The 26,861-nt window shown below is 46.2% G+C and overlaps 1 long non-coding RNA gene and 3 pseudogenes across 2 annotated transcripts; 1 reads left to right on the forward strand and 3 right to left on the reverse strand.

The window, feature by feature from the left end:
* Positions 2,171-4,683, reverse strand: RT1-P2-ps1 (RT1 class I, locus P2, pseudogene 1; annotated as a pseudogene).
* LOC147998433 (uncharacterized) lies at positions 16,937-19,522 on the forward strand. Of its 2 annotated transcripts, XR_015645991.1 has the most exons (3): positions 16,938-17,058; positions 17,685-17,860; positions 19,072-19,522. It is a non-coding gene; the product is annotated as an uncharacterized LOC147998433 (long non-coding RNA). The 2 variants fall into 2 exon arrangements; XR_015645990.1 differs by lacking the exon at positions 17,685-17,860 and having other exon boundaries at positions 16,937-17,058.
* On the reverse strand, positions 17,715-18,023 carry Rcrg1-ps40 (Riken clone 5830469G19 related pseudogene 40; annotated as a pseudogene).
* On the reverse strand, positions 18,992-19,510 carry Nerg-ps15 (EST221625 related pseudogene 15; annotated as a pseudogene).

Below are 26,861 nucleotides of genomic sequence, written 5' to 3' on the forward strand. Positions count from 1 at the left end.
GTGGTTTCCTTCTCTGCTTAAGGTTTTCTTTAGTTCCCTTTCACAGGTTGGAAGCTTTGCAGTGGGGGGGCTTGTCCCTGTCTCCCACTTAGCGGCCACCCTTTTCTTCAGAGTTTATTTCCCTGAGCTCTGCACTTAGCTCCAACGCACTTCATGCTGTTCCTTCTCTCCTCACACTGCACATCTTGTGTTGTTCCTCATGTAGCTTTCTCCTTTCCCTTATACAGCTGCATGAGTGTGGCCATGAAAAACCAAGCAACACAGGTAATACTAGACTCTCATGAAGTCTCTTCTGCCAACACCATTAATCCAAACCCCTCAGGTATACTCTGAGGCATTTTTTTATCTGCTCAACTGCAGAAAGCAGCTACATTCTTCTCCAAAATATTAGAAGAATTGTCTCTAAGCCACTTACTAATGTTCTTCCCCTCTGAAACTTCTTTACCTGGGCCCCCACAGTGCCCTCAGCTCTGTCTCTCATGGCCCTACTAGCATGGCTGCTTAGGCCCTGCTTCATGCATTTAAATGCTCTTCCAATTCAAAGTCCATTCATCCACATTTTGCCAAGGAGCAGCATGGTCAGGCTGGTCCCAGAAATTCCAGGCTCCCAGGGACCAAATTATCAAGATAGGGTTTCTCTGTGTAGCCATGAGTGTCCTACAGCAGGGTGACCTGAAACTCAGTGATTTTCCTGCCTGCCTCCTGAGTGCTGGGATTAAAGGTGTTCCCCACCACTCCCCAGCAAATTCTTCACTGCTAATGTCAGCATCCCAACTATATAGGGAGGCCTGTTAAGGCTTGAGGGCTCATAACTGTTGCCACAGAACAAGGTTCCTAAGATCAGAGTCAGTCAGCCAGTGGCTCTATTAAGTGCCAAGTACCAAGGAAATATAACTGAGGAATGGCCAGACCAGCAAGGAAGTGCACATGGACTGAGCTCCACCTGCCACAGCCCCATTTGCATGCAGATGCCACAGAGGACTCCTGTCCAGCTAACACTCAACACAGGAAACACAGATTCTGGAAGGTTCTCCATCTGCCATTTATTTCCTTCACAATACTCTGACTGTTCTCAATCCAGTAACTTCCCCACCAGTGAACGACTCAGGTCAAGGAGTGTACACTTAGATCCTTATTTCTGTGTGGAAGTGAGGAGCTGCAGCCCAGGGCAACATGGAGCTAACAGGATGCAGATGTTTTCTGCTGTCTAAGGTTGGCTATGCAAGGGAAGACAGGCAGTGCACAGACAGGGTCCTGGAGTGCAGGGGTGGGCTGGGCTCTTCAGATTTCCCCATTGTGTGCACAGCCAAAAGCATAAACCCCCCAGACATTGATGTCCAAAGAGAATCCACCGTTTAGAAGTCAGAACTTGTCACTGGATTCCACCAGGCAGCTGTCCCAAGGTACAAAACAGGAGTCAGCACAGTCAGTATGAAAACATCTCAAAGGTTCACCTTGCATCCAAACTCTGAGATGCCCTGGGACTCAGTCCTCTCCTGTTTGCCTCAGTCCTAATCCTTGGCCTCTAGGTGTCAACCTTTCAAGTCTCCAGAGACAATCAGGAACTGTTCCTGCCTTCAGTAGAAGTAACAAGGCACACTCTGGAGACTGATTGGTGGCCTGGAGGAACAACCCTTAGGACATTTCCAGAACTATGACTTCAGACCAGGGAAGTTTCAGAAGTCGCCAGGAAGGGAGATACGCAGGGAATGAATCAAGGCCAGCCTGGAGATCTGTAGTGTTTAACATGAGGCTTATCCTCTGACCTCTGACCATCAAGAATCATGTGCAGAGCACCCCCCATCACCATTATGAATCTGTCTTTCATTGTAACCTGAGTGTCTGCAAACAGATGCAGAGATGGGCAAGACACAGATGGGTATGCATATTGCTTTACATAAAGAGCCATTCTTTAAAAAAAGAGATTTATTCATTATATATAAGTGCACTGTAGCTGTCTCAGACACATCGGGAGAGGGCAGCAGATCCCATTACAGACAGTTTCGAGCCACCATGTGGTTGTTGGGATTTGAACTCAGGACGTCTGGAAGAGCAGTCAGTGCTTTTGACCACTAAGCCATCTCTCGAGCCCAAAAGGAACCACTCTTAAAGGAGAAAAAAAGCAAACAAAAAACAAAAACAATAACAAACCAGACACAGTCTCTTCCATACCTTTGTTATTCTCATCCACATCATAACACCCCTGATCACAAAATTTATGGTGACCATAGCTCCAAGGACAGTACCAACAGTGGACCTGGTGGGCATACTGGACTGAGGAGGCTCTGAGAAGAGAAGGGAAAGGAGAAACACGATGACCCCAGCTCTCAGCCCTGACCAGTTCAGGGTTTGCAGAAGGCTCCAGCTTTTCCTGACCCCAGCTCTGTACCCACACCCTCCTTACCCCATCTCTGGGTGAGCTGCTCAGGCAGCCCCTCATGCTCCACATGGCATGTGTATTTTTGCTCCTTCCCAAGAGGCACCACCACAGATGCCCACTTCTGGAAGGTTCCATCCCCTGCAGGCCTGGTCTCCACAAGCTCCATGTCCTGGGTCAGGTCCTCCCCATTCAACTGCCAGGTCAGGATGATGTCAGCAGGGTAGAAGCCCAGGGCCCAGCACCTCAGGGTGACATCACCTTCAGGTCTGGGGTGAAGGGTCACATGTGCCTTTGGGGGATCTGAGGAGAAGAATTGGAAATTTGGGCATCTTGTGTTCTTCCTGGGAACCTCAGATGTGCCTGTGACACCACCTGGGAAGGAAAGGACTAGGGCAAAGGTCAATTTACCCCACTAGGTTAGATATGGAGTCCTGGAAATTCTAGGCAGGATCAGATATGCGTCCAAACAGGAAAAAGGGACCCTGCTTTTGTCTGGGTGGGGCTCAGAGATTCAGCATCACTGATGTCAGACTTCACAGAGGTTGGGTGTGGGCAGAGAACAAGGCCTGAGGGAAGCCATAGCTCAAAGGGGCTGCAGATTCAAGGGAGCAGCTTCCTGTTCTTTCAGGAACCCTGTCTTCATCCTGAGGAGACTCTGAACTGTCCGGAGACAAAGGTGCTCCCTTGGGAGAGCCAGGCTCTGATACAGTCAGGAAGCACAGGAGTGCTCTCCCCCTCCTACACTGAAGAGAGAGAGCAAAAGGCTGGAAGCTGCTGTCAAATGAAGAGACACCCAGCATTTCTGGGAAGATCAGGAATAAGAAGGGAGTGTCCACTTTCCCTCTCTTCCTTGATATGGTGCTCAAAGCCTTAGCTATTTCAATTAGACAAGAGGGAAGCATGAAAGGGAAAGGAAGCAGTCAAGTGATCTCTGATTTCAGAAGATAGGATTCCTAAAGATCGTGTGGAGTCCTCTAGAAAACATCCAGGCCTAATAAACACTTATTATAGCTGGATACAAAATTAGGTTTATAGGGACCTATGTATCCTAGGAAATGAGAGAACTCCACAATGAAAACTTCAAGATACTGAAAAAGGAAATCGGAGAAGACGATGTTAGACGCTGGACAGAAAACCCATGCTCTTGACTGCCAGAGTTAATACCATGAAAGGGGCCATACGAATAAAATTAACCTCCAGATTCCATGCACTACTATCAAAATTCTGATTTATTTGATAGGTTTAGAAAAAAATACGAACGAGTATGAACAACCAAACAAACGTAAGGAGTAAGAACTGGAGGCATTTCCATCCCAGCCTCAAATTACACCACAGAGCTGTTGTGGCAGGGACAGCCTGGAACTGGGAGAGAATAGACAGGAAATCAAAGGCATGGGGTAGACGTCCAGGTCATGACATGTCAAGATATGCATCCTCAGTATTCCACAAAGAGTGCAAGATACACATTGGGGGTGGGGGCGGGGAGGATAGCGCATACTACAAATGATTCTGTGACACAGTATTCCTATATGGGAAGATGAATTCAAATACTTAGGTTTCACCTTGTACCAAAATTACCCCAACTGAAAGTTTCTTCTTCCTCCGGACTGAGCCCCAGCCGAGGGCAGAGGAGGAGAAGCCCTCCGCCCCTGTGCCTGAGCGCCTGAGCACAGCAGCATAGCAGCATCTCCTTCCTGTGCTCCTGGTATCAGCGGAGCTACTCCACGCACATGCCCTCCAGGTAGGCCCTGTATTTCTATCTGTGCTGCAGTGTCCGCGGTCGTCCACGTTTTCAGGTCTTCGTTTATGGCGATGTAATCACTGCTTTTGTATGTGTACTTCCGCGGAGGAGGCTCCGGTCCCACCGCACTGCAGACGCTGGAATGAGTGTGAGAGCCTGCTGGACCCCTCCTTTCACTGAAACTGAATGTTGGTCCCAGGTCTTGGGTCCCAGGGTGTTCCCACAACTTCTGGGAGTTCCTAGGATTTGGGACCCAGGACATCTCTGGCCCCTCAGGTCACTCAATGCCCTCGATCATCTCTTAGTATCTGGTTACCCTCCCTCCAAGTTTTAGTATCAAGCAGGGTCCACAGGTTCACTTGCAAATCTGCTTGTTGCCCTTGGCAACCTGTGCTGCAGCTCCCAATGCTCAGGTCCCTCCTGCTTCACCCAAGTCGTGTGCCTCATATCTTTGAAATAAACCCCCACACCTATAGACACTTGATTTTTGACAAAGAAGGCAAAACTGTACAATGGAAAAAAAGAAAGCATCTTCAACAAATGGTGCTGTCTAATTGGATGTCTACATGTAGAAGAATAAAAATATGTCCATATTTACCACTCTGCACAAAACTCAAGTCCAAGTGGATCAAGGACCTCAACATAATATTGGATACACTAAATCTAAGAAAAGAGAAAGTTGGAAATAGCCTTAAACACCCTGGTACAATAGAAAATTTCCTGAACAGAACACCAATGACTTAGGTCCTAAGATCGACAACTGATAATTGGGATTTCATGAAATTGAAAAGCTTCTGTAAGGCAAAGGACACTGTCAGCAGGACAAAGTGGCAACCCACAGATTGGGAAAAGAGCTTCACTAACCTTACATCTGACAGAGTGTTAGTATCCAAAATATATAAAGAACTCAAGAAGTTAAACTTCAGGAGATCAAATAACCCAATTTAAAAGTGGGGCACAGATCTGAATGGATAACTCTCAACAGAGGAATCTTGAAGGGCCGAGAAGCACTTAAAGAAATGTTTAATATCAGTTACCAGGGAAAAGCAAACCAAAACGACCCTGAGATTCCACCTCACACCCATCAGAATGGCTAAGATCAAAAACTCAAGGGACAGCATGTGCTGGAGAGGATGTGGAGAAAGGGAAACACTCCTCCATTGCTGGTGGGAGTGCAAATTTGTACAACCACTCTAGAAATCCATCTCATGGTTTCTCAAAAAGTCAGAAACAGTTCAAGCAAGAAGATCCTGGCCATAGACCCAAAAGATGCTCCACCATACCACAAGGACACCTGCTCCACTGTGTCCATAATAGCCAGAAACCGGAAAGAACACAGATGTCACCCAACTAAAGAATGGATACAGAAAACGTGGCTCATTTACACAATGGAATACTATTCAGTTATTAAAAACAAGGACATCATGAATTTTGCAGGCATATGGATGGAACTAGAAAATATCATGCAGACCCCAAAGGACATGGATGGTATATGCTCACCGATAAGTGGATATTAGTCATAAAGTACAGAATACCACAGACCCAAAGAAGTTAAACAAGAAAGACGATCCGAGCAAGGATGCTTGAAGGAGAAACAAAATAGGGGACAGAGGGAGGGAGGGAAGTGGAGGGGGATCAGGTGGTGGGGGAGACAGGAGAGAGGCCCAGATGGTCAGGAGAATGGATAGAAATCTACAGTTGTTAGGGGTGAAGGGATGGGGGAGGGGAGAATCTCTAGGAACTCACAGGAACGTGGGATAGAGGAGGCTCCCAGGAGTCAATGTGGGTGACTTTAGCCAAGATGCCTAACACTGGGGACATAGAACCTGAAGAGGGTACCTCTTGCAGCCAGACAGGATCCCCCAGTGGACAGATAAGGACACTAAGCCACCCACAGAAATTTCTGTCCAGAATTTATCCTATCTAAAAGAAGTGCAGGGATGGAGCAGAGAGCAAAGGAAAGGCCAGCTGGTAACCTGCTCAACAGAAACCCATCCCATGGGCAAGCATGGATTAATGATACTCTGCTATGCTGTCAGTCATACAGGAACCCAGATAACTGTCCTCTGAGAGGCTCTGCCCAGCAGCAGACTGAAACGGACATAGATACCCACAGCCAGACATTAGACGGAGGTCGGGGACACTTATGGAAGAGTTGGGAGAAGGACTGAAGGCCTGGAAGTCAATAAGAACCCCACAGGTAGACGATCAGAGTCAACAAACGTGGGATCTCCTGGGCTCTTAGAGTCTGAGCCTCCAACCAAAGAACATACATGGGCTGGAAAGAGGCTCCCTGAATATATGTAGCTGACAGGCAGCTCAGATTTTTATTTAACCATTTCCCTTATGTTTTTATTTAAATTGGATATTGCATACATTTCAAATATTAACCCCTTTTCCAACTTCCTTTCTGCAAACCCCCATTCCATCCCTCCTTACCCTGCTTCTATGCTCCCACACACACCCACCCATCTACCTACCCACCCACCCACTCTAGCCTCACTGCCTTAGCATTCCTCTACATTGAGACATCAAACCTTCACAGGACCAAGGGCCTCCCCCCACCCCCATTGATGCCAGATAAGGCTCCTTCAGCTCCTTCAGTCCTTCCCCTAACTCCTCCATTGGGGTCCCTGTGATCAGTCTGTTGGTTGGCTTCAAGCATCCACATCTGTATTGGTCAGGATCTGTCAGAGCCCCTCAGGAGACAGCTGTATCAGGCTCCTGTCAGCAAGCACTTCTTGGCATCAGCAATATTGTCAGGGTTAGGTGTCTGCATATGGGATGGATCCCCAGGTGGAGAAGTTTCTGGATGGCCTTTCCTTCAGTCCCTGCTCCACTTTTTGTCCGTGTATTTCCTTTTGACAGAAGCAATTCTGGGCTAAATATTCGGAGATGGGTGAGTGGCCCCATCCCTCAAACCTGGGGCCATGCCTAATCTCTGGATATGGTTTCAACAGGTTTTTTTTTTTCTCCTCTTCCAGGGGTAATATCATCCCCGTGGTATCCTGGGAGGCTCTTGCTTTCCTGGCATCTGGAACTTTCTGATTGCTATCCCCAGCTCCCCATCCCCCATTGCTATATACTTCTGTCCAAGTTCCTGACCCCCTTACATCTACGCCATCTCCTCTCATACCTGATTCTGCCTCTCTTTTTTCCCTCCCCTCCTCTCTTCCTCCCAAGTCCCTCCTACCCATTACTTCCCTTGATTATTTTGTTCCCGCTTCTAAGTAGGACTGAAGCATTCACTCTTTGGTCTTCCCTCCTCTTCAGCTTCATGTGGTCTGTGAGTTGTATCGTGAATATTCCAAGCTCTTTGCCTAATATCCACGTATCAGTGAGTACGTACCATGTGTGTTTTTCTGCGACTGATTTTTCTCACTCAGGATAATATTTTCTAGATCCATCCATTTGCCTGAGAAGTTCATGAAGTCATTGTTTTTAATGGCTGAGTAATATTCCATTGTATAAATGTACTCTATTTTCTGTATCCATTCCTCTGGTGAGGGACATCTGGGTTGTTTCCAGTTTCTGGTAATTATAAATAGGACTGCTATGAACATAGTGGATCATATGTCCTTATTACATGTTGGAGTATCTTTTGGGTCTGTGCCCAGGAGTGATATAGCTGGGACCTCAGGTAGTACAATGTCCAATTTTCTGAGGAACTGCTAGACTAATTTTGAGTGGTCGTACCAGCTTGTAATCCCACCAACAATGGAGGAGCGTTCCTCTTTCTCCACATCCTCACAAGCATCTGCTGTCACCTGAGTTTTTGATCTTAGCCATTCTCACTGGTGTGAGGTAGAATCTCAGGATTGTTTTGATTTGCATTTCCCTTATGACTAAAGATGTTGAACATTTTTTTGGGTGCTTTTCAGCCATTGGTCTAACTTTGCCTCCATGTCCCCTCCTATGGATATTTCGGTCCCCCATTTAAGAAGGGGTGGGAGCATCCTCATTTTGGTCATCCTTCTTCTTGAGCTTCCTGCGGTCTGTGGATTGCACCTTGGGTAATTCGAGCTTTTCCTCTTATCACTGAGTGCATACCAAATGTATTTTTCTGTGATTGAGTTACCTCACTCAGGATGATATTCTCTAGTTCATTCCATTTGCCTATGAATTTCACGAAGTCATTGTTTTTGATAGCTGAGTAGTACTCCACTGTGTAGATGTACCACATTTTTTTAATCCATTCCTCTGTTGAAGGGCATCTGGGTTCTTTCCAGCTTCTGGCTATTATAAATAAGGCTTTTGTTGTATGTTGAAGCATATTTTGGATATATGCCCAGGAGTGGTATAGCTGGATCCTCAGGTAGTGCAATGTCCAATTTTCTGAGGAACCTCCAGACTGATTTCCAGAGACGTTGTACCAGTTTGCAGTCCCACCAACAATGGAGGAGTGTTCCTCTTTCTCCACATCCTCGCCAGCATCTCCTGTCACATGAGTTTTTGATCATAGCCATTCTGACTGGTGTGAGGTGGAATCTCAGAGTTGTTTTGATTTGCATTTCCCTGATGACTAAAGGATGTTGATCATTTCTTTGGGTGCTTTTCGACCATTGAATATTCCTCACCTAAGAATTCTTTGTTTAACGTGTACCTCATTTTTAATAGGGTTATTTGGCTCTCCAGAGTCTGACTTCTTGATTTCTTTGTAATTTTGGATATTAGCTCTCTATCAGATGTTGGATTGGTGAAGATCCTTTCTCAATCTGTTGGTTGCCATTTTGTCCTAATGACAATGTCCTTTGCCTTACAGAAGCTTTGCAGTTTTATGAGGTCCCATTTCTTTAGGAGTTATGGGGTTGTTTAGATGGTTTATCAGTTCCCAATTTAACTTTGGTACCTGGTATTTGTCTAGAAAATTCCTCCAGATTTTCATGTTTTGTTGAGTATAAGCTTTTGCAGTAGGATCTGATGTTTTTTTTTTTTTTATTTCCTCAGATTCTGTTGTCTCCCTTTTCATTTCTGATTTTGTTAATTTGGACACACTCTCTGTGCCCTCTGGTTAGTTTGGCTAAGGGTTTATCTATCTTGCTGATTTTCTCAAAGAACCAGCTCTTGGTTTTGTTGATTCTTTGTATAGTCCTTTTTGTTTCTACTTGGTAGATTTCAGCCCTGAGTTTGATTGTTTCCTGCCTTCTACTCCTCTTGGATGTATTTGCTTCTTTTTGTTCTAGAGCTTTTAGGTGTGCTGTCAAGCTGCTGACCTATGCTCTCTCCTGTTTCTTTTTGCAGGCACTCAGAGCTATGAGTTTTCCTCTTAGCACAGCTTCCATTGTGTCCTATAAGTTTGAGTATGCTGAACCTTCATTTTCATTAAATTCTAAGAAGTCTTTAATTTCTTTCTTCATTTCTTCCTTGACCAGGTTATCATTGCGTAGAGGGTTGTCCACGTTCCATGTATATGTGGATGTTTTTTCCTTATTGTTGTTGTTGAAGACCAGCCTTAGTCCATGGTGATCTGATAGCACGCATGGGATTATTTCTATTTTCCTGTATCTGTTGAGACCTGTTTTGTGACTGATTATATATGGTCAGTTTTGGGAAGGTATCATGAGGTGGTGAGAAGAAGGTATATCCTTTAGTTTTAGGATGGAATGTTCTATAAATATCTGTTAAATCCATTTGATTCATGACTTCTGTTAGTTTCTCTATGTCTCTGTTTATTTTCTATTTCCATGATCTGAGTGGGGTATTGAAATCTCCTACTATTATTGTGTGAGGTGCAATGTGTGTTTTGAGCTTCAGTAAGATTTCTTTTACGTATGTAGGTGCCCTTGTATTTGGCGCATAGATATTTAGGATTGAGAGTTCATCTTGGTGGATTTTCTCTTTGATGAATATGAAGTGTCCTTCCTTATCTTTTCTGATAACTTTTGGTTGAAAGTCGATTTTATTCAATATTAGACTGGCTACTCCAGCTTGCTTCTTCAGACCATTTGCTTGGAAAGTCGTTTTCCAGCCTTTCACTCTGAGGTAGTGTCTGTCTTTGTCTCTGAGGTGTGTTTCCTGTATGGAGCAAAATGCTGGGCTCTCTTTATGTATCCAGTCTGTTAGTCTATGTCTTTTTATTGGGGAATTGAGTCCATTGATGTTGAGAGGTATTAAGGAATAGTGGTTGTTTTTTCCTGTTATTTTCATATTTAGAGGTGGGATTATGTTTGTGTGTCCCTCTTCTTTTGGTTTTGTTGCAAGGAGATTACTTTCTTGTTTTTTCTAGGGTGTAGTTTCCCTCCTTGTGTTGGGCTTTTCCATCTATTATCCTTAAAGGACTGAATTTGTAGAACAATATTGGTAAATTTGGTTTTCTCATAGAATATCTTGGTTTCTCCATCTATGTTAATTGAGAGTTTTGCTGGATATAGTAGCCTGGGCTGGCATTTGTGTTCTCTTAGGATCTGTGTGATATCTGTCCAGGATCTTCTGGCTTTCATAGTCAATGGTGAGAAGTCTGGTGTAATTCTGATAGGTCTGCCTTTATATGTTACTTGACATTTTTCCCTTACTGCCCTTAATATTCTTTCTTTGTTTTGTGCATTTGGTGTTTTGACTATTATGTTATGGGAGGAATTTCTTTTCTGGTCCAAACTGCAGTTCTGCAGGCTTCTTGTATGTTTATGGGCATCTCTTTCTTTAGGTTAGGGAAGTTTTCTTCTATAATTTTATTGAATATATTTACTGGCCCTTTAAGTTGGGAGTCTTCACTCTCTACTATACCTATTTTCCTTAGGTTTGATCTTCTCATTGCGTCCTGGACTTCCTGTATGTTTTGGGTTAGGAGTCTTTCCGATTTACATGATCTTTGATTGTTGTGTCTATGTTTTCTGTGGTATCTTTTGCTCCTGAGATTATCTCGTCTATCTCTTGTATTCTGTTGGTGATGCTCGGATCTATTACTCCTGATCTCTTCTCATGTTTTCTATCTCCAGGGTTGTTTCTCTTATGCTTTCTCTATTGTTTCTATTTCCATTTTTAACTCCTGGGTGGTTTTGTTCAATTTCTTCTCCTGTTTGGATATGTTTTCCTGTAATTCTTTAAGGGATTTTGTGTTTCCTGTTTAAGGGCTTTTACTTGTTTACTTGTGTTGTCCTGTATTTCCTTAAGGGAATTATTTATGACCTTCTTAAAGTCCTCCATCATCAAGATAGAATGTGATTTTAAATCTAAATCTTGCTTTTCCGGTGTGTTTGGATAGCCAGTGTTTGCTTTGGTGAGAGAACTGGGCTCTGATGTTGCCAACTAGTCTTGGTTTCTGTTGCTTGGGTTCCTGCACTTGCCTCTCACCATCAGGTTGTCTCTGGTGTTAGCTTGTCTTGCTGTTTCTGATGGTGACTTGACCCTCCTGTAGGCCTGTGTGTCAGCACTCCTGTAGACCAGTTTTCCTGTTTTATTTCAGCCATTTCTGGGAACAAAGTGTTCTGCTCTCAGGCATGTAGTCACTCCTGGCAGCTGCTTTTCAGCTCTCATCGAGGGCAGCAACCTTAAGAGTCCTGCCCACAACTGGACCTAGGTCCCTGTGCACAGGGGTCACAGATGGCACAAGGCTTTTTCCTCTTGGTTCAGTAATGTGGGCAGAGAGTGGTCTCCTCTGGTTTCTCAGGAGTGCCTGCACCTCTGAGGGTCCAGCTCCCCCCAACCCCCACCCCCATGTGATTTCAGTGCAGGTAGCCATTTGACCAGTTCAGTTCAGTTCTGGGCCCAGAACTAGATAGTGAGTTCCTGCAGCTGACTGCTCCTATATTCCTGTGTCCAGAGGCACTATGCAGTTTCCTCTTGGGCCAGGGAAGTGGGCAAAGGTGGGCAGAAGTGGCAGTCTGTCCTGTGGTCTCAGGATTGTCCCCACTTCTGGGTGTTCAGCTCACTTTCCCATGGGATTTGGGAAGGGGTAGCTGTGGGAAGGGACAGTCAGTGGTCTTAATCACTGAGCCATCATTCCAGGATGTCTAGTCTTAATGGGAACATATGTAAACATTCTCGGTTTTAAGCTTCTTATTCAATGGATGATTTCAATTTATGTTTGAGCTTTTAAAGAACTTTTGTAATAAAAAAAGATTCTTGGAAAAATCATAGAATCTATTCCCCCAGAAAAACACAAAAAACTAGCAACGATGACATTGCATGGAATTATAACTTCAGACCAGGAGGAGAGAGCAAGATTAGGAGGAAGAGGGAGAAGGAAAGCAGAGCAGAATAATTTAGAAATTAAAAAGGAATTTTGAAATTAGGGGTTTTTTGTTCGTTTGTTTGTTTTTGGAGAATTTCTGGGGAGAGGACTTTTGGAGAGGTTTTAGAGAAGAAGAATGTAGAAATAAAGATGAAAATAACTTTTCAAAGTGTCCCTTTTTCTTCCTCCCACTTTCACTCAGAGCGTGAGCTGGTAAATTACTGCAGAGATAAGGACAGGATACTTTACTTAGCAGAAAGGGCTAGCTGCTTTACAGTGAAACAGGGACCCAGGAAGAAACCCTTGTGGAGGGCGAGTGTTTCAGCAGGGAATCAAATCCTGCAAAAGCTGGAGGTTAGGGCAGTGGGGGAGGGTGGTGTTGGTGCCTCAGCTCCTCCAAGTGATGCATGGTTTTTCCTGTTGACACAAACCCAGTGTCTGCTCTGTGTTCACACCCCAGGTAGTGCAGGCCCTTAATAACATATCAGAGAGAGGTTCTGTTGATCCTCATTGAGGAGTAGGGATAGGGATAGTTCTCTCTTCAACCTTCTTTCTGTCCAGGTTCCAGATAGGTGGAAGGTGAGCCTAATCAGTGCTGAGAAGTCAGATCCACTCACCAGAGAAACCGCTGTCCTGCTGCCACTGCGCTGTGGTGTGCACCCATGCAAAACTTTAAATGAATTTGCAAAAATCAAAGTAACCCCACAGTTTTAGCATCAAGATATTGAATGTAGAGTTTAAAGCTCCCGTGATATTGACACAGTCAAAAAAAAGTCTTGACTGGTTTATTTTCTCTGCCAGTCAGACTAACAAGTCAGGAAAAATCTCAAGAGCAAGTGCCAGCTGCAGAGAAAACTCCAACATCGCATAGAATATGCAGTTGAAGGAAGACATTTATTGTGGCTTATGAACCACATGTAGGAGAAACAGGAGAAAGTCTCTCTGGGCCTGCAGATCTTTCTGTCCTCAGTCCCAAGTCCTCCTCACCAATAGTCAATCAACAGTCAAGGAAACTGAAGGTCAGGGAGGGTATGGCTAACAGGGCAGACTGTTGTCAGGTTGGCCTGGGGTGGAGGGACAGTGGGCTCATTCCTGGGGATAGCATCTTGCCACAAGCCATCCTTCTGAGGACTCCTTTCCCCTTTTCACTCAGCTACAGCCAGACTCCTTTCTGTGCCCACACTACTCATGACTGTGAGTACAGTGGATGGGGTGGGGTGGGTTGGTAGGTGAGGGATGATGGGGATGTGGTCACACCACTCTTTATCCCATAAGTGTCATAAAAGGACATTTGGAGCAAAACCCGGTGGTTTTTTTTTCTCATTTGCTTTGTTGTTTTTGTCGTTGTTTGAGTGTTTGTGTGTGAAATTACTTTGTGGTGGTGGGGAGTGAGGGTGTGTGCATGCATTCCACCAAGCGCTTGTGACAGCCTCAGAAGACATTTCAAGAGACTGGCTTCTTCCTTCCTGTGGATCCCTGGGATCACACCCATGTCCTCAGGTGTGGCACGAGCCTCTCTTGATGGCCCTCTGTATTGTTTTTATACTTTTATGTGTGTGGCTCCCCTTCAGAGATCACCAGTCGGGGGCTGAGAATCACTGTCAACCTTCGTAGGTGACAAGACTTAATGTGCAGAAGGAGAAGTTCCTGTACCTCAGAAGAGCGTCATCCATGGGGCCCCAAGAGAACCTAACAGGTGGCAATAACTGTGCAACTGCGTGGGAATCATTAAGAGACAGTCAATAAGAAATTACATCCAGGTTAACACAAATCAAAATGCAGAAGGAACAAGCAGCTGAAAGCCTTGTAAATGAAGCCACCATCTGTTTGACAAATTAAAAGAGAAATAGAAGAAGGCCCACTGCCGCGTGCAGGCTGACCAATTCCGCTGTCATCCAGTTTCAGATCCAGCACGTCGAGTCAGTCCACCCCAACATCTCCTCCATCTATGAGCTGCTAGATCGGGGGGGGGCGGGAGGAGCGAGTGCTGCAGAACCAGATCCAGGAACAGGTCCTGAAGCATGGCTGTGACTGAAGCCGCCTCCCACCTGCAGCCTGCAGAGCAGGAGCCCAAGACACCCATGGAGGCTCCCTTGATGTGGGGGCAGGAGAGAAGTCTGCAGAGACCGAGCGTTTCTGGAAATACCTGAGACCGGAATGTCCAGGGAAAGACGCCTTTGCACAGCGAACTCACAAAATTGGAAGGAGAGATGGAGGAACAGAGCTGGGTGTCCAGGGTCGAATGAAAAAACTAAGGACTGTGATGCTCTGGTCCACGCTAAGCCAGAAACTGCAATTTCCTGCTGCTGAGCTGCTGACTACAAAGGGCTGGTGTCAGTAGCCAAGCAGGGTCTTCTGGTCCAGTAGGAAAGTCTGCTCTGGGCCCTTGGCTCTCTTTCTCTGCAGCTCCCAGTACTCAGGCAACTCCTGATGTAGCTAAGAAGCCCGCGGTTCAAATCACTGTGTCCCTGTGGAAGCTCACAAAATAGTTGTTGTCCCCCTAGCCTTCCAAGAACCAGGGCTCCTCCAGGACAGGGCAGTGAGGAAATACCACAGTGAGTGTGATCCTGTGGAGTGTAAGGGGTGAGGGCATGCAGAGGGCTGAAGGTGAACATTGCTCATGACTGGCAACAGGGGTAGAAAAGTGTCAGGTGGTGTGGTCAGAAACGCAGGGGCGTGGCTTCCCCAGTAGCCACTCCCCCTCTTCTCTGCAGAGGCCATTTTCCTCCCCCTCCGTGCTTGTACTCACAGGTGCTATACTGGTTAGGAACCAGGGCAGCCACCAGTTAGGCAGATCTTGAGATGCAGGGCAGGTTTGATTCCTCGGGATCTGTGCAGACTTTATAACCAGTGCCCTTAAACAAGCTGGCTGCTTTTTCAGGATCTCACTATCCAATAGGGGTGATAATAGCCAACTTGTCATGAGTGCCAGTACAGAAGGAGTTCACTGGGGTGGGGTGTGAAACTAGGGAGATGGGGAAGAGCCTGCTATGTCTACTCCATCCCAGACCTCAATAGCAGACTTGTCCAGACCCTGTGTTGCTGGAGAGAGCACTGGCAAGTAGCCCTCTCCCCACACCTTTCTTAACCTGGAATTGAGAAGAGACCTACAGGAAAATCTTATTTCTTCATCTCCTTCCTCTTTCCTCTTCTTCTTTCCCTTCCTACCATAAGACCCCAAACTCTGGCTTTTACATTTTATTACATTACTGTATGAGCATGTGCCCGTGTACATACATGCATTCCTGTATGCATTTGTGTGTATGAGTGTATGTGCGTGTCTGTCTGTCTGTCTTTTTGAATGTGTTCCCAGCCATCATCTGACTGCAGCACAGATGTGGAATTCAGAGGGAAATTGCCAAACCTGGTTCTCTCCTTTCACTGTGTTGGTCTCTGGGATAGCATTGGTAGCAAATGCTTTCTCAACTAAGCCACTAAACTTGTCTTCCAGCTTATATATGTTTTCTTCTAGAGCTGCAGGAGTTTTCCTTCAATCACCTGAGACCAAGATCTATGTTTACCAAGGACACCTGACTTAACCATAAGGTTTAATTAGTCAATCACAGTAAAAATGACTGTTGGTTGAAGCTATTCTAAGATGATCTCGGGTTACATGAGTTCTCATGATTGGAGGTGAGAGTCACACAAATTGTCATGCCCTGGAGAATGTGGCATGCCTGCCCAACTCAGCACCAGGGATGCCACCCCTAGCTCAACTCAGTGAGCAAGGGAAAGTTTGCAGAAGCCCCTGAGCCTCCAGCACTTTCTATATTAGAATCACAAACCATAAAGTTAGAGGAAGAAGCAGAAGAGGTTAAAGAGCTTTGTGGGAAACCTGGTGACCAACCAATGAGCTCTTGAATATTTGTATGCTAATTCATCAGCAGTCACTGTGATTGGCCTGCACCAACTCACATATTTTAATAAGACTGACAAATCAAGCTTGCTGGAGTCACATCAGTCACTAAACAGTCAGTCACAGACAGCATGTGGTGCAGCACAAGGCAAGTGATCTGCAGGGATCCCCAGGACCTATTTTCTAGAGTTCTTCTAGAGCAGGTTAGAAGATCTAGTGTTCACCATGAACCAGAGCCTCTTACTCTTGGTAAGAAGACCTAGGATCTACATCAGGTGGGAAAGCCATGAAAAGACAGTTTGGGGAGGAGACAGGTCAAAGTCCCATACAGCCATGACCTCAAATGAAGTTTTCCTAGTGGAGGTCAGCATTTCTTTTCTGCAATCTCCCTTGACTAGCAGGGCTCAGCTCTCATACCCTGTCCTTTTCTTGTCCTGGGGATCTGAGCCTCATTGCAGGACCCTCACTTCCTATACAGAAGACACCATGGGCACCCTGAGTATTGTGGGTGGTCCTCTAAGATCAATCATGCAGGGTCCCTCATACCTCCTGTCTATTTTAAAAGCCAAGTCTTTAGTTTTCAACTGCAAAGTGCTGCATGAAAGTCCTTGTGGGGAGGTCTATGCAATGGGCATGATACCGAGTGATCATGGTGGCCTCCATTGTCCCTCTGGTAAGGCAGACGCCTGCTCCTTCCTTCCTTCCCTGGACTCTGCCTTGGCTTTAAGAACTTCCTTCTCTGTGAAGCAAGGGATGCTGTCCTAACTCTTGATTTTTCTTTCTGCCCTTAGGATGTTTCTCCCTTCAGGCTGAGACTTCTTTGGTCTTTCTCCAGTTCTAGGCTTTGGGAGACTGCAGCCATTGTGGCTGGCACAGGAGTGTTGGGAGCTGCAGCCCTCTGGCTGTGCTGGGTAGGTAGCCCTCTTAGCTTGTCTTTCACGTCTAAGGGAGAAAAGGAAAGGGAGAGGGGCGCACTGAGGACAGTATGTGAAGGTATGTGAAGGATATTTTTCATCATTTTGTCACTGTAAGTCTTAGAAATGAGACCTTACAAAACTATGAGAGGGGCCCAGGCCCCTCTTCTTCTTATTTTCAAATATATAATATATTTTTGTATTTTAAGATTAATTTTATGCCTACGTGTTGCATGTAAGAATTAACAAACAGGCGCGCGGCAGCATTTGCGATCTGCCAAATCTGTAAGTGTTGTCCCTCTGGAAGCGGCTGAGTAAGCAGCAGCCACCATGTATGGGGCGAGGCAGAACAAGCTTGCAATGCGGGTAGCAGGGGCAGCAGGGCAAGGGCAGGAGGGGGACTCAGTGCCAGTCCGGGCAGCTTTGCCAGCGGCGGGACTCCTGGATCAGAGCCGCCCCTTGCGCTGGAGCCCTGGAGTCTCCTCTTGAGGTGGAGTGGCCTCAGGCTTTGCCCTGCCACCCCGACCCCGTGTGGCAGGATGTGGGTTTTCAGTATTGACTGTTCGGAAGTCCTGCTGACCTGGCTGTGGATAGAGGCATTTCCTCTCTCCTTCCTCTATCAGCTATCAATGCCCAGTCCCCAGCTCGACAGCGAAAGCACCTAAGAAATGGCCATAAATATCGATAAAGATGTGCCACAGTTTACTTCTGTCCTTGGATTTGTCTCAAAAATAAAGTGACTAATCTACCATCACCGTAGGCATTCAGCGAATGCTTCGGTTTGGAGTCGCTATTGCTGGTACGTCTTTAATTCTTTGCATTACTGAGCAGTTTCAGACAGGACATGAGAGAAGTTCAGCCTTGTTAGTTCCCAAGAGGAGACTAAGACTACAGAAGAACTCACATTATCAGAACTTTGTTTTCTGATCCTGACATTCTTAGTTTTGGAGCTGATGATAGGAAGCCTCTGAATGGCTTTTATGGTCCCAGCCATGTGCCCCCTGTGGCTAGCTGTCACCAATCCCCAGAACCCAGTAAATTCAAAACTCTAGAGGCTTGGAATTTATCAGTCAGATTTATATCAGTAATTACTCAACCTCAAGAATGATCACTCAAAGACCACAAAACTCACTTGATATAAACAACAGCTGCACTCCTGGATGGGGCAAATGTGCTATATTATTCTATTCTTCTTCTGTAATATTCATCACTACCTGTGGCTACTTCAAGTCAAGTGGATCCTTCTTCCCCCATCTTGTCTCATCCCTGTGTCTTCTCTCTCTCTCTCTCTGTCCCATCTCTAAAACTGTCAGCCCGCCTTCCTTTCCCACTGCCCAATCTCAGGCTCTAGTCTTATCTTTCACCCAACCTAACCAGCATATAGAGAGCAATGCAGATATGAGCATGTTTATTTTATGTGTATGAGTACACTGTCTTCCTGCACACCAGAGGAGGGCATAGGATCCCATTACAGATGGTCGGTCCTGAGCCACCATGTCAGTGCTGGGAATTGAACTGAGTACCTCTGGAAGAGCAGACAGTGCTGTTATCCTCTGAGCCATCTCTCCATTCTGCGTAACTCACTCTTGATAATTCCTCCAGGTGTGCCTGCAGGCTACTTCCCTAGGCTACTCTGGATACTGTCAAGTGGGAGATCAATTCTGACCAGCACAGTCTACATTTAACATTGACCTGAGTAAATAATTTCTTCAATCCTGCTGGATTTTCTGAAGGTCAATTTCTGCCTTTCCATGTGGCCAGACTCCTTGTCCCTGACTGAACAGGTTTCACTGTCAGCTTCTCTGTTGCCTCCCCCTGCTTTCCTGGTGAGCCTGTTCACTCTCTCATGGTTACAGGCAAACCTCCACACACCTCAAATCTTTATTTTTTTCTTCTACCCACAGCTTTGTAGAAAAATCCTTCAAAACGTAGTAGGAAAATTGGGATAACTGTGTTAGAAACAGGAAATGTTCATGGTTTACAATATGGAAATTTCTTCCTGATTTTCAGGGGAGAATTGGAAAACCAGGATCATCCCGTGAGCTGGAACCACTGAGGCTGCCAGAAGAGGATCCAAGCCAAGGGCACACCAGCCCTCCTGATGAACACAGAGACTAAATGATCTCCACAGATTCCCCAGCAGCTCTGGACAAAACCATCAGAGGCTGCAGATGACTGCTGGGCTGAATGCAAAACTCTGTCAGGGGTGATCAAGCAGTGGGGGTAGGGGGCAAGGTTTGGGTCTCAAAACAGGGTTTTACTCCCTGGCTGTCCTGGAATTTCCTGGGTAGATCAGGCTGGCCTCAAATTCAGAGCCACCTGCCTATGCATCCTGAGTGCCAGGATTAAACATGTATGTGAAGATGCCTGGCTAGGGAACCCTCATTTTTTATCAGAGACATGGTCCTTGTCCTCTACTCCATATCCAGAAAATACAGAATAAATTCTGAAAACATCTGAATGTGCTGGCAGTTCTGTTTGTGTGTGTGTTGGGGGTAGGGGTGTTGGACAAAAAGAAGAAATAGAAGGGAGGCAAAGAGAAGGACTGGAGGGCAGAGAGTAGGCCACAGAGTGGTGGGCAGGAGAGTGCAGGGCAGGGGAGTAGAGGGGCAGAGTGGAGGGAATGAGAGTGGAGGGAATGAGAGTGGAGGGAAGGAGATTTGGTGGGGCAGAGTGGAGGGGAGCAGAGTGGAGGTGGCAGAGTGAAGGAGAGCAGAGTAGGGGGACATAGTGGAGGGGAGCAGAGTGACCAGTAGAAGAGTGGTTGAGTCATGCCCAAATCTGTTTCTTTCCTAGTCTGACTCTCCCACTCTCCACTTTCTATACTTTGTGTTCCTGCCTTCCTCTCATAAGCACACAAGTTAGGGTCCTGTTTTTAATCCTCCCTCGCTTCTGGTGATCCCCTTTCTCCCCTGTATTTATCAAGCTCCCAGAGCTGCTCCCAGTAGCCTGGAAATCCTCTAAAGCAGCTGAGCTCCTGAAGCTTTGTGCTGCCCAACTGCCTGGGATCCCAGCACCAAGAGCTACCTGCACTGCAGTTAAACAGGGACATCATGAGAAACACGTGTGGAGTGCTGGAGTTTAAGCAGGGAATCGGGCATTTCTCAGTTGGCATCACTCACCAGACTGACTTCCATGCCCGCACTCCTCTTGCCTGTTAGAATAGATGGGTGTGGTTGATGGGTGATGGGTGGGCAGGGTGTGGTCGCACCTCCTAGCCAGGGACATTCTCTCTGTGGTCATTACTGTCAGAAAATAATAGGTGGACCAAAAGCTGGAGGTGGGTGGTGTTGTCTGAGCCCCTAAAAGGACACATAGTTTCTCTTCTTGACACAAACCCAGTCTCTGATGTGAGTCTTGTCCTGGTGTGTGCAGGTGCTTAACAGATACATTGGAGAGAGGCTCTGTTGATCCACATAGAGGGGAGTGGATGCATTTACTGCTCCTTTTAACCTTCTTTCTGTCCTGGTTCCAGATAAGTAGGAGGTGACTTAAATCAGCATGGAGAAGTCACATCCCCTCACTACAGAAACCACTGTCCTGCTGCCACTGTGCTGTGTGTGCACCCTCACAAAACTTTCAAGGAATTTCCAAAACAAAAAATCTCACAGTTTTAGCCTCAAGATATTGACTCTAGAGTTTAAAGTAAACCTAATACTGACACCATCTTTAAAAAGTCTTGATCAGGTAAATTTCCTCTACCTGTCAGAAGAACTACTGAGGAAAAAACTCAAGGGTAACCCAAGAGCAGCAGAGAAAGCTCCAGTGGGCAAACAGACAGAATAAGCTATTGAAGAAAAAGGTTTATTGTGGGCAAGGAAACCCATGTAGGGCACAGTTGGGGAAGTCCCTCTGGGCCTGCAGATTTTTCTGTTCTCAGTCCCAAGTCCTCCTCACCAATAGTCAATCAATAGTCAAGAGAACTGCAGGGCAGAGAGGGTATGGCTAACAGGACAGACTGTTGTCAGGTTGGCCTGGGGTGGAGAGGCTGTGGGCTCATTCCTGGGGATAGTGTCTTGCCACAAGCCATCCTTCTGAGGTCTCCTTTGCCCTTTTCACTCAGCTACAGCCAGACTCCTTTCTGTGCCCACACTACTCATGACTGTTAGTACAGTGGATGGGGTGGGGTGGGTTGGTAGGGGAGGGCTGATGGGGATGTGGTCACACCACTCTTTATCCCAGAATAGTCATAAAGGACATTTGGAGCACAACCTAGTGAGTTTTGTTTGCTTGTTTGCTTGTCCTGTTTTTGTTGTTGTTTGTGTGTTCCGTGTAAAATTACTTTATAGTGAGGGTGTGTGCATGTATTCCACCAAGTGCTTGTGACAGCCTCAGAAGGAGTTTCAAGAGGCCCACTTCTTCCTTCCTGTTGATCCCTGGGATCAAACCCAGGTCCTCAGGTGCAATAGCAGTGCCTCCCTTGATGGCCCTCAGCATAGTTTTCATTATCTTATGTATATGGCTCCCTTGCAGAGATCACCAGTCAGGGGCTGAGGAACACTGTAACTCTTCAAGAAGACAAGACTGAGTATGCAGAAGAGGAATAAGTACCTGTACCTCAAAAGGGGGCCCATCCAGGGGGCCACAAGGGAACCTAAGAGATGGTAAAGATAAGGAACTTAAGTCAGGGGTACTAACTGTAGACCCGCTTGGAAAACATTAGAGACAAATTAATAAGAAAAATTTACATCAAGATTAATACAAATCAATAAGAAATTAAATATAACGTTAGAAGATTAAATGCAGTTGTACAACTGGCCGGATCCTGTAGGAGAGTGCTGTAGTTGGGTAAGGAAACTGTTACTAGCAACTTGTCTGCATCAGACTCCTGCATAAGGATGAAGCACACAGAAGTCTGTAAAGGAACCATCGTCTCTCTGACAAATTAAAAGAGAAATAGAGGAAGATCAGACAGGGCAGTGAGCTGACTATTTGGGGTGTCATCCGCGCCCACATCCAGTGCTTCAACTCGGTCCACCCCAAAATCTCCTCCATCTATGAGCTGCTAGATCAGGGGGAGGAGCCATGGCTGCAGAACCAGATCCAGGAGCAGATCCTGAAACATGGCTGTGACTGAAGCCATCTCCTGCCTGCAGTCGGTGGAGCAGCTCCGTGGAACCTGAGAGACCCATGGTGACAGCAGAGGAGCCTGCAGAGCCCGAAGTGTTCCTGGAAATCCTCGCGAAGGGCAGGTCCACGGAATGAAGCTTTTAAACTGTCAACTCTCACAATCGGAAGGAAAGAGAAGGAACAGAGCTGGGCGTCCAGGGGAGAAAGCAAAAGCAAATGATGGACTGACAGGCTTTGGTCCATGTTGAGCTGGAAACCGTGTGGAGTCCAAAATGCGTGCTCCTGACTTATAAAGGACTGGTTGTAGTAACCAAGCAGGATCTTGAGGTTCACTGGAAAGTCAGTTCCTCATTCTCTGCTCTCCACAGCTTCAGCTCTCAGTACTCTGGCCCCTCCTGCTCCAGGTAGGATGAGGGGGTGAGGATGTGCTGGGGGGGGGTGGGGGGGTGGGCTCCACTCTCCTATTCTCCGAGTCTCTGTGGAAGCGCGCGGGAGCTGCCGATCCTCCAAGTAGCTGACTTCCAGTAACCTTGTTTCCTGCAGTCCGGTAGGCACTTGGCTGTGAGGAAGTACCACAGCAAGTTTGAGCCTGGGGAACTTAAGCTGAGAGATCCCAACTTCCTCCCAGGACTCAGTTGCAGTACTCAGCCGACCAGTAGGGGAGCAGGACGCAGGGCGTGACACTTCCTTGGAGAATGGCAGAGGGTCTAGTGGGCCTTGCAGGAAAGCTTCCCTGCAGAGTCAGATTCCCTCCAGATCCTGCACTCTCCAGAGCGTTTCTGTGTAGGGAACCAGGGCGGCAACCAGCAAAGGGAGGAACAGGGGGGCACCCTCATGCAAATCTACAGATTCAGGGCAAGGTTGATTTCTGCAGATCAGTGTGGACTGTACAACCAGTGCCCTCAGGGTCCCATGGAAGTCCTGAATACCTGCTGCTGAGGGCGACCCTGTGGTGAATGCCAGAAACTGCCTGGAAGTGCAAAGTGCCAGCTGCTGACTATAAAGGCCAAGGTAGGGATGACTGCAAGGCTCTTAGCAGAGAATGAGAGACATGGAAGGCTTCTGTGACAACCTCTCCCTTATCACCCCCCTCAAAAAAAAAGAGAGAGAGAAAAGGAAAAAGAATGTGGACGGGAAGCCATTGAAAAAAAGTTTAAAAACAATGTGACAAGAATGCTGACATATATTTCTACCCATTGGATGTCTTCTGTCAGCTGTGGGGTGAGGAAGGAACCATCTTTAAGGGGGATGGCCACTGGGAGTTTCACCGGGCTCCAGTGCAGCATATTTGGGCAACACAGTTAGATTAGGCTTTGTTTTCTTTCTTTCTTCCTTCCTTCCTTTCTTTCTTTCTTTCTTTCTCTCTTTCTTTCTTTTTTTCTTTTTTCTTTTTTTTTTGTTTCCTGGGAGGTCATAAAGGTTGGGGGAGGTCCACTGGGAACATTGGGAAGTGAATGGGATTGGGGTGCATCATGTGAAATTTCCAAACAATCAATAAATACATTAAGTTAGAGAAAGAGAGAAGTAAAGTCCCCCTGCATCACTTTTTATAAGATTGCATCCCGAATATCTTTCCAAAGCTGTGATTTGAGGGCAGAGCATCTGGAAGCTTGCTTTGATGTGGAACAAGGACAGCTGAGGTACTGGACCTTGGAATTAGCTTTTAAGTGGAAGAACTGAATGCCACAGACAATGGCGCGGCCAACTGAACTAACATGCAAGTCCCAGACCCACTCAGGTGATCAGCTCTGTACAAGGTTCCCCTGTTCACAGCATCCTCATAGGGCAGTTTGGGAGGCACTGAGTGCAGATCACTGATGTCTGCATCTCTGTTGTTGGAGACATTTAGGATGTGGGTGCAGACTCTGATTTCTTCCACAGGGCAAGGGAATCCATCGCCATCCCTGACAGTCGAGACAGGAGGAGTAACTCATGTTCCCTGTAGATAAGGAGGGTTTTTCTGGTTACATCTCTACAGTCAGAGGTAGAAGCAGCAGGCTTCTGGTGGGTGTTATTTCCCCATGTAACCTTAATGAGGGTAGCACACACCTTACTCTGGTTGGACTGTGCTCCACCCCAGGGAACCAATTGAGCCGGGGACATCCTGCCATGCAAATGTATTGCAAATCTAACCCAGTTTACTCAAGCATTCAATTTCTCATAGCCAGTTTGTGTGTGTGTGTGTGTGTGTGTGTGTGTGTGTGTGTGTGTGTGTGTTTGTTTCTTTTTGTTTTGTTTTGGGAGACAGAGTTTCTCTGTGTAGCTCTGGATCTTGTGGAACTTGCTCTGTAGACCAGGTTGGCCTCAAAATCAGAAATCTGCCTGCCCCTGCCTCCCAATTGCTGAGATTAAAAGTGAGTGCCCCCAGTGTCTGCCATAACCAGATTTTTTTTATTTTTTATGTATGTATTTATTTATTCATCTAATGTATGTGCATATACTGTCTCTCTCTTCAGACACACCAGAAGATGGCATCAGATCCTATTACACATGGTTGTGAGTCACAATATGGTTGCTGGGAATTGAACTCAGGACCTCTGGAAGAACAGTCAGTGCTCTTAACCACTGAGCCAACATTCCAGCCTGCACAATCAGTATTTTATATACCCAATTTTGAACATTATTTTATGTGTAACAAAGTTGAAGTTTGTTTTCAGTTACTTTCTTCAGGCTTAGCTTTGACAACATAAACAGAGACTATATCTGGGAGATGTAACTGGTCTCTCTGCAACTTTGTCTCTGTAAATCAATCACATTTGTACTTAGTGCGAGTAGAGATGATACGTTGGATCATTTATGTGGTGATAAATTATTTTATATGTTAACTAGAGTTTACAATAATATAGTAACCTTTATAGGATTAAAATTTCTATACTTATCCCTGTTAAGTTTGAGATTTACAAAGTATAATTTTTGAATTGAAGATTTTCCAGTATCAGGATAAAAAAAATTTTTTTGAGGCAGGGTCTCTCTATTATGTAGTCCTCAATTTCCTGGAACTTGCTGTGTAGACCAAGCTAGGCCAGAAGTCACTGAGATCTGCTTGTCTGCATCCCAAGTGCTGGGATTAAAGATGAAGGGCTACATGACAAGAGGAGCCTCTTCTGGAATCTTCCCCAGGGAAAGTAGAGATTTCTGGACAGGAGTGGGTGGCTCACAGCTCAGGCCAACCTCACCACTCTTGCTAACTTGCATAGTGTGAAAGACTTTGCTGGGGCTCTCAGAGGTTCCCAGTGCATAGCCTCCTTCTTCCTTGAGCCTGTTGCTACCTTGTCCACATAGTTTGTTCTGGATACTTAAAATGACAGTTCTGGAAGGCACCTGTTTCTCTTCATAAGGCCATCCGGGGTTCTTATCTGGCTTTCTCTTGTCCTCCACTTTGCTGGTTGGTAGCCTCTCAGGCTCAAAGAACCACTCACATCCCTCACCAAGGCAGGCTGCCTGGGTGCCTGCTGGACTGGACCCTTAAGCCCTCACTTCCACCACAGGACAAGGGTCTTGGGCTTTGTTGAGGTCCTCTAGGCTGGCATTCCACAGGCCAGAGCCCTGTCCACCAACTACCTCTGATTCTGGTCTCTGAGGTAGGCTCCAGGAAGGAGCCTGGAGACTGCTTGCTGTGAGGACCAGCCCTGAGGGAGGAGCCAACTGGGAATCAAGTTACATTGATCCAGACAAGTGCCTCAGATTTCTTTTGCCCCCTGCTCTTGGGATTTCACTCCAGATACAGGTTTATCTCTGATAATTATTTTAAGATGCAGCTACTTGTGGGTCCCCTCAGATTTGCTGCAGACACTGGGCAGACAGGCTCCTTCTACAGACTGAAAAGTCCTCCCCTCTGTGCTAACTGACAAATATCTAATGCACAAAATGTCAGCAGACACAGACCCACGTGTACCGAGCACCTCCTCCATTCTGCTCACTGTAGAACAAAGCAGTGCCCGAGGCAGATGAACAGCTCAATTCCTCCTGGACACTCTATTCTGGAGTCCAGGAGGAGAAAGAGAAACAAAACAAAACAAAAAACAGAAGAGAATCTTCTAGATCCGTTTAGAGAAAGTTAACACCTTTTGCAAATTTCAGTAAAATCTAAATGCAGAAGTTGAAATGGGGAAACCTAAGGAGGGTGGGAAGGGGAGACTCAAAGGCAGAAAATTACAGAGAGGAACAGGAGGGATGGCTCAGTGGTTAAGAACACACTTCTCGGGTCGGAGAGATGGCTCAGTGGTTAAGAGCTCTGACTGCTCTCTCAGAGGTCCTGAGTTCAATTACCAGCAACCACATGGTGGCTCACAACCATCTGTAATGGGATCTGATGCCCTCTTCTGGTGTGTCTGGAGACAGTGACAGTGTATACATATTAAAGTAAATTTAAAAAAAAAAAAAAGATCCAGCTCCTTGGAATCCAAGACCTTTACCTTTTATGGTCACCTGGTCTTGTGTGCACACACAATTAGAAATTATGAAAACAATATAAACAGAAAAGAGTATTATAGGCAGACATCACCTCATGTTGTAGACAAAAGAATCTTTCCTGAGAGCCTGTTTGGAATTTCTAGCAGGGGACCACAGACTGTCCCACTTATATTCATGGAGGGTCATACCTGTCCTCTGAGCCTGCAGCTTGGGGATAAATGCACACTTGTGGAGAGGTGAGGAAGAAATGGGCATACTTAGAGCTAGTCAGATCATCAGAATCAATCAACCCTGGTGATCAATGGGTAGACAGATTG

Source organism: Rattus norvegicus, chromosome 20 (genome assembly GCF_021556685.1).
Source record: "Rattus norvegicus strain SHRSP/BbbUtx chromosome 20, alternate assembly SHRSP_T2T, whole genome shotgun sequence".
Classification (NCBI taxonomy): Eukaryota; Metazoa; Chordata; class Mammalia; order Rodentia; family Muridae; genus Rattus; species Rattus norvegicus.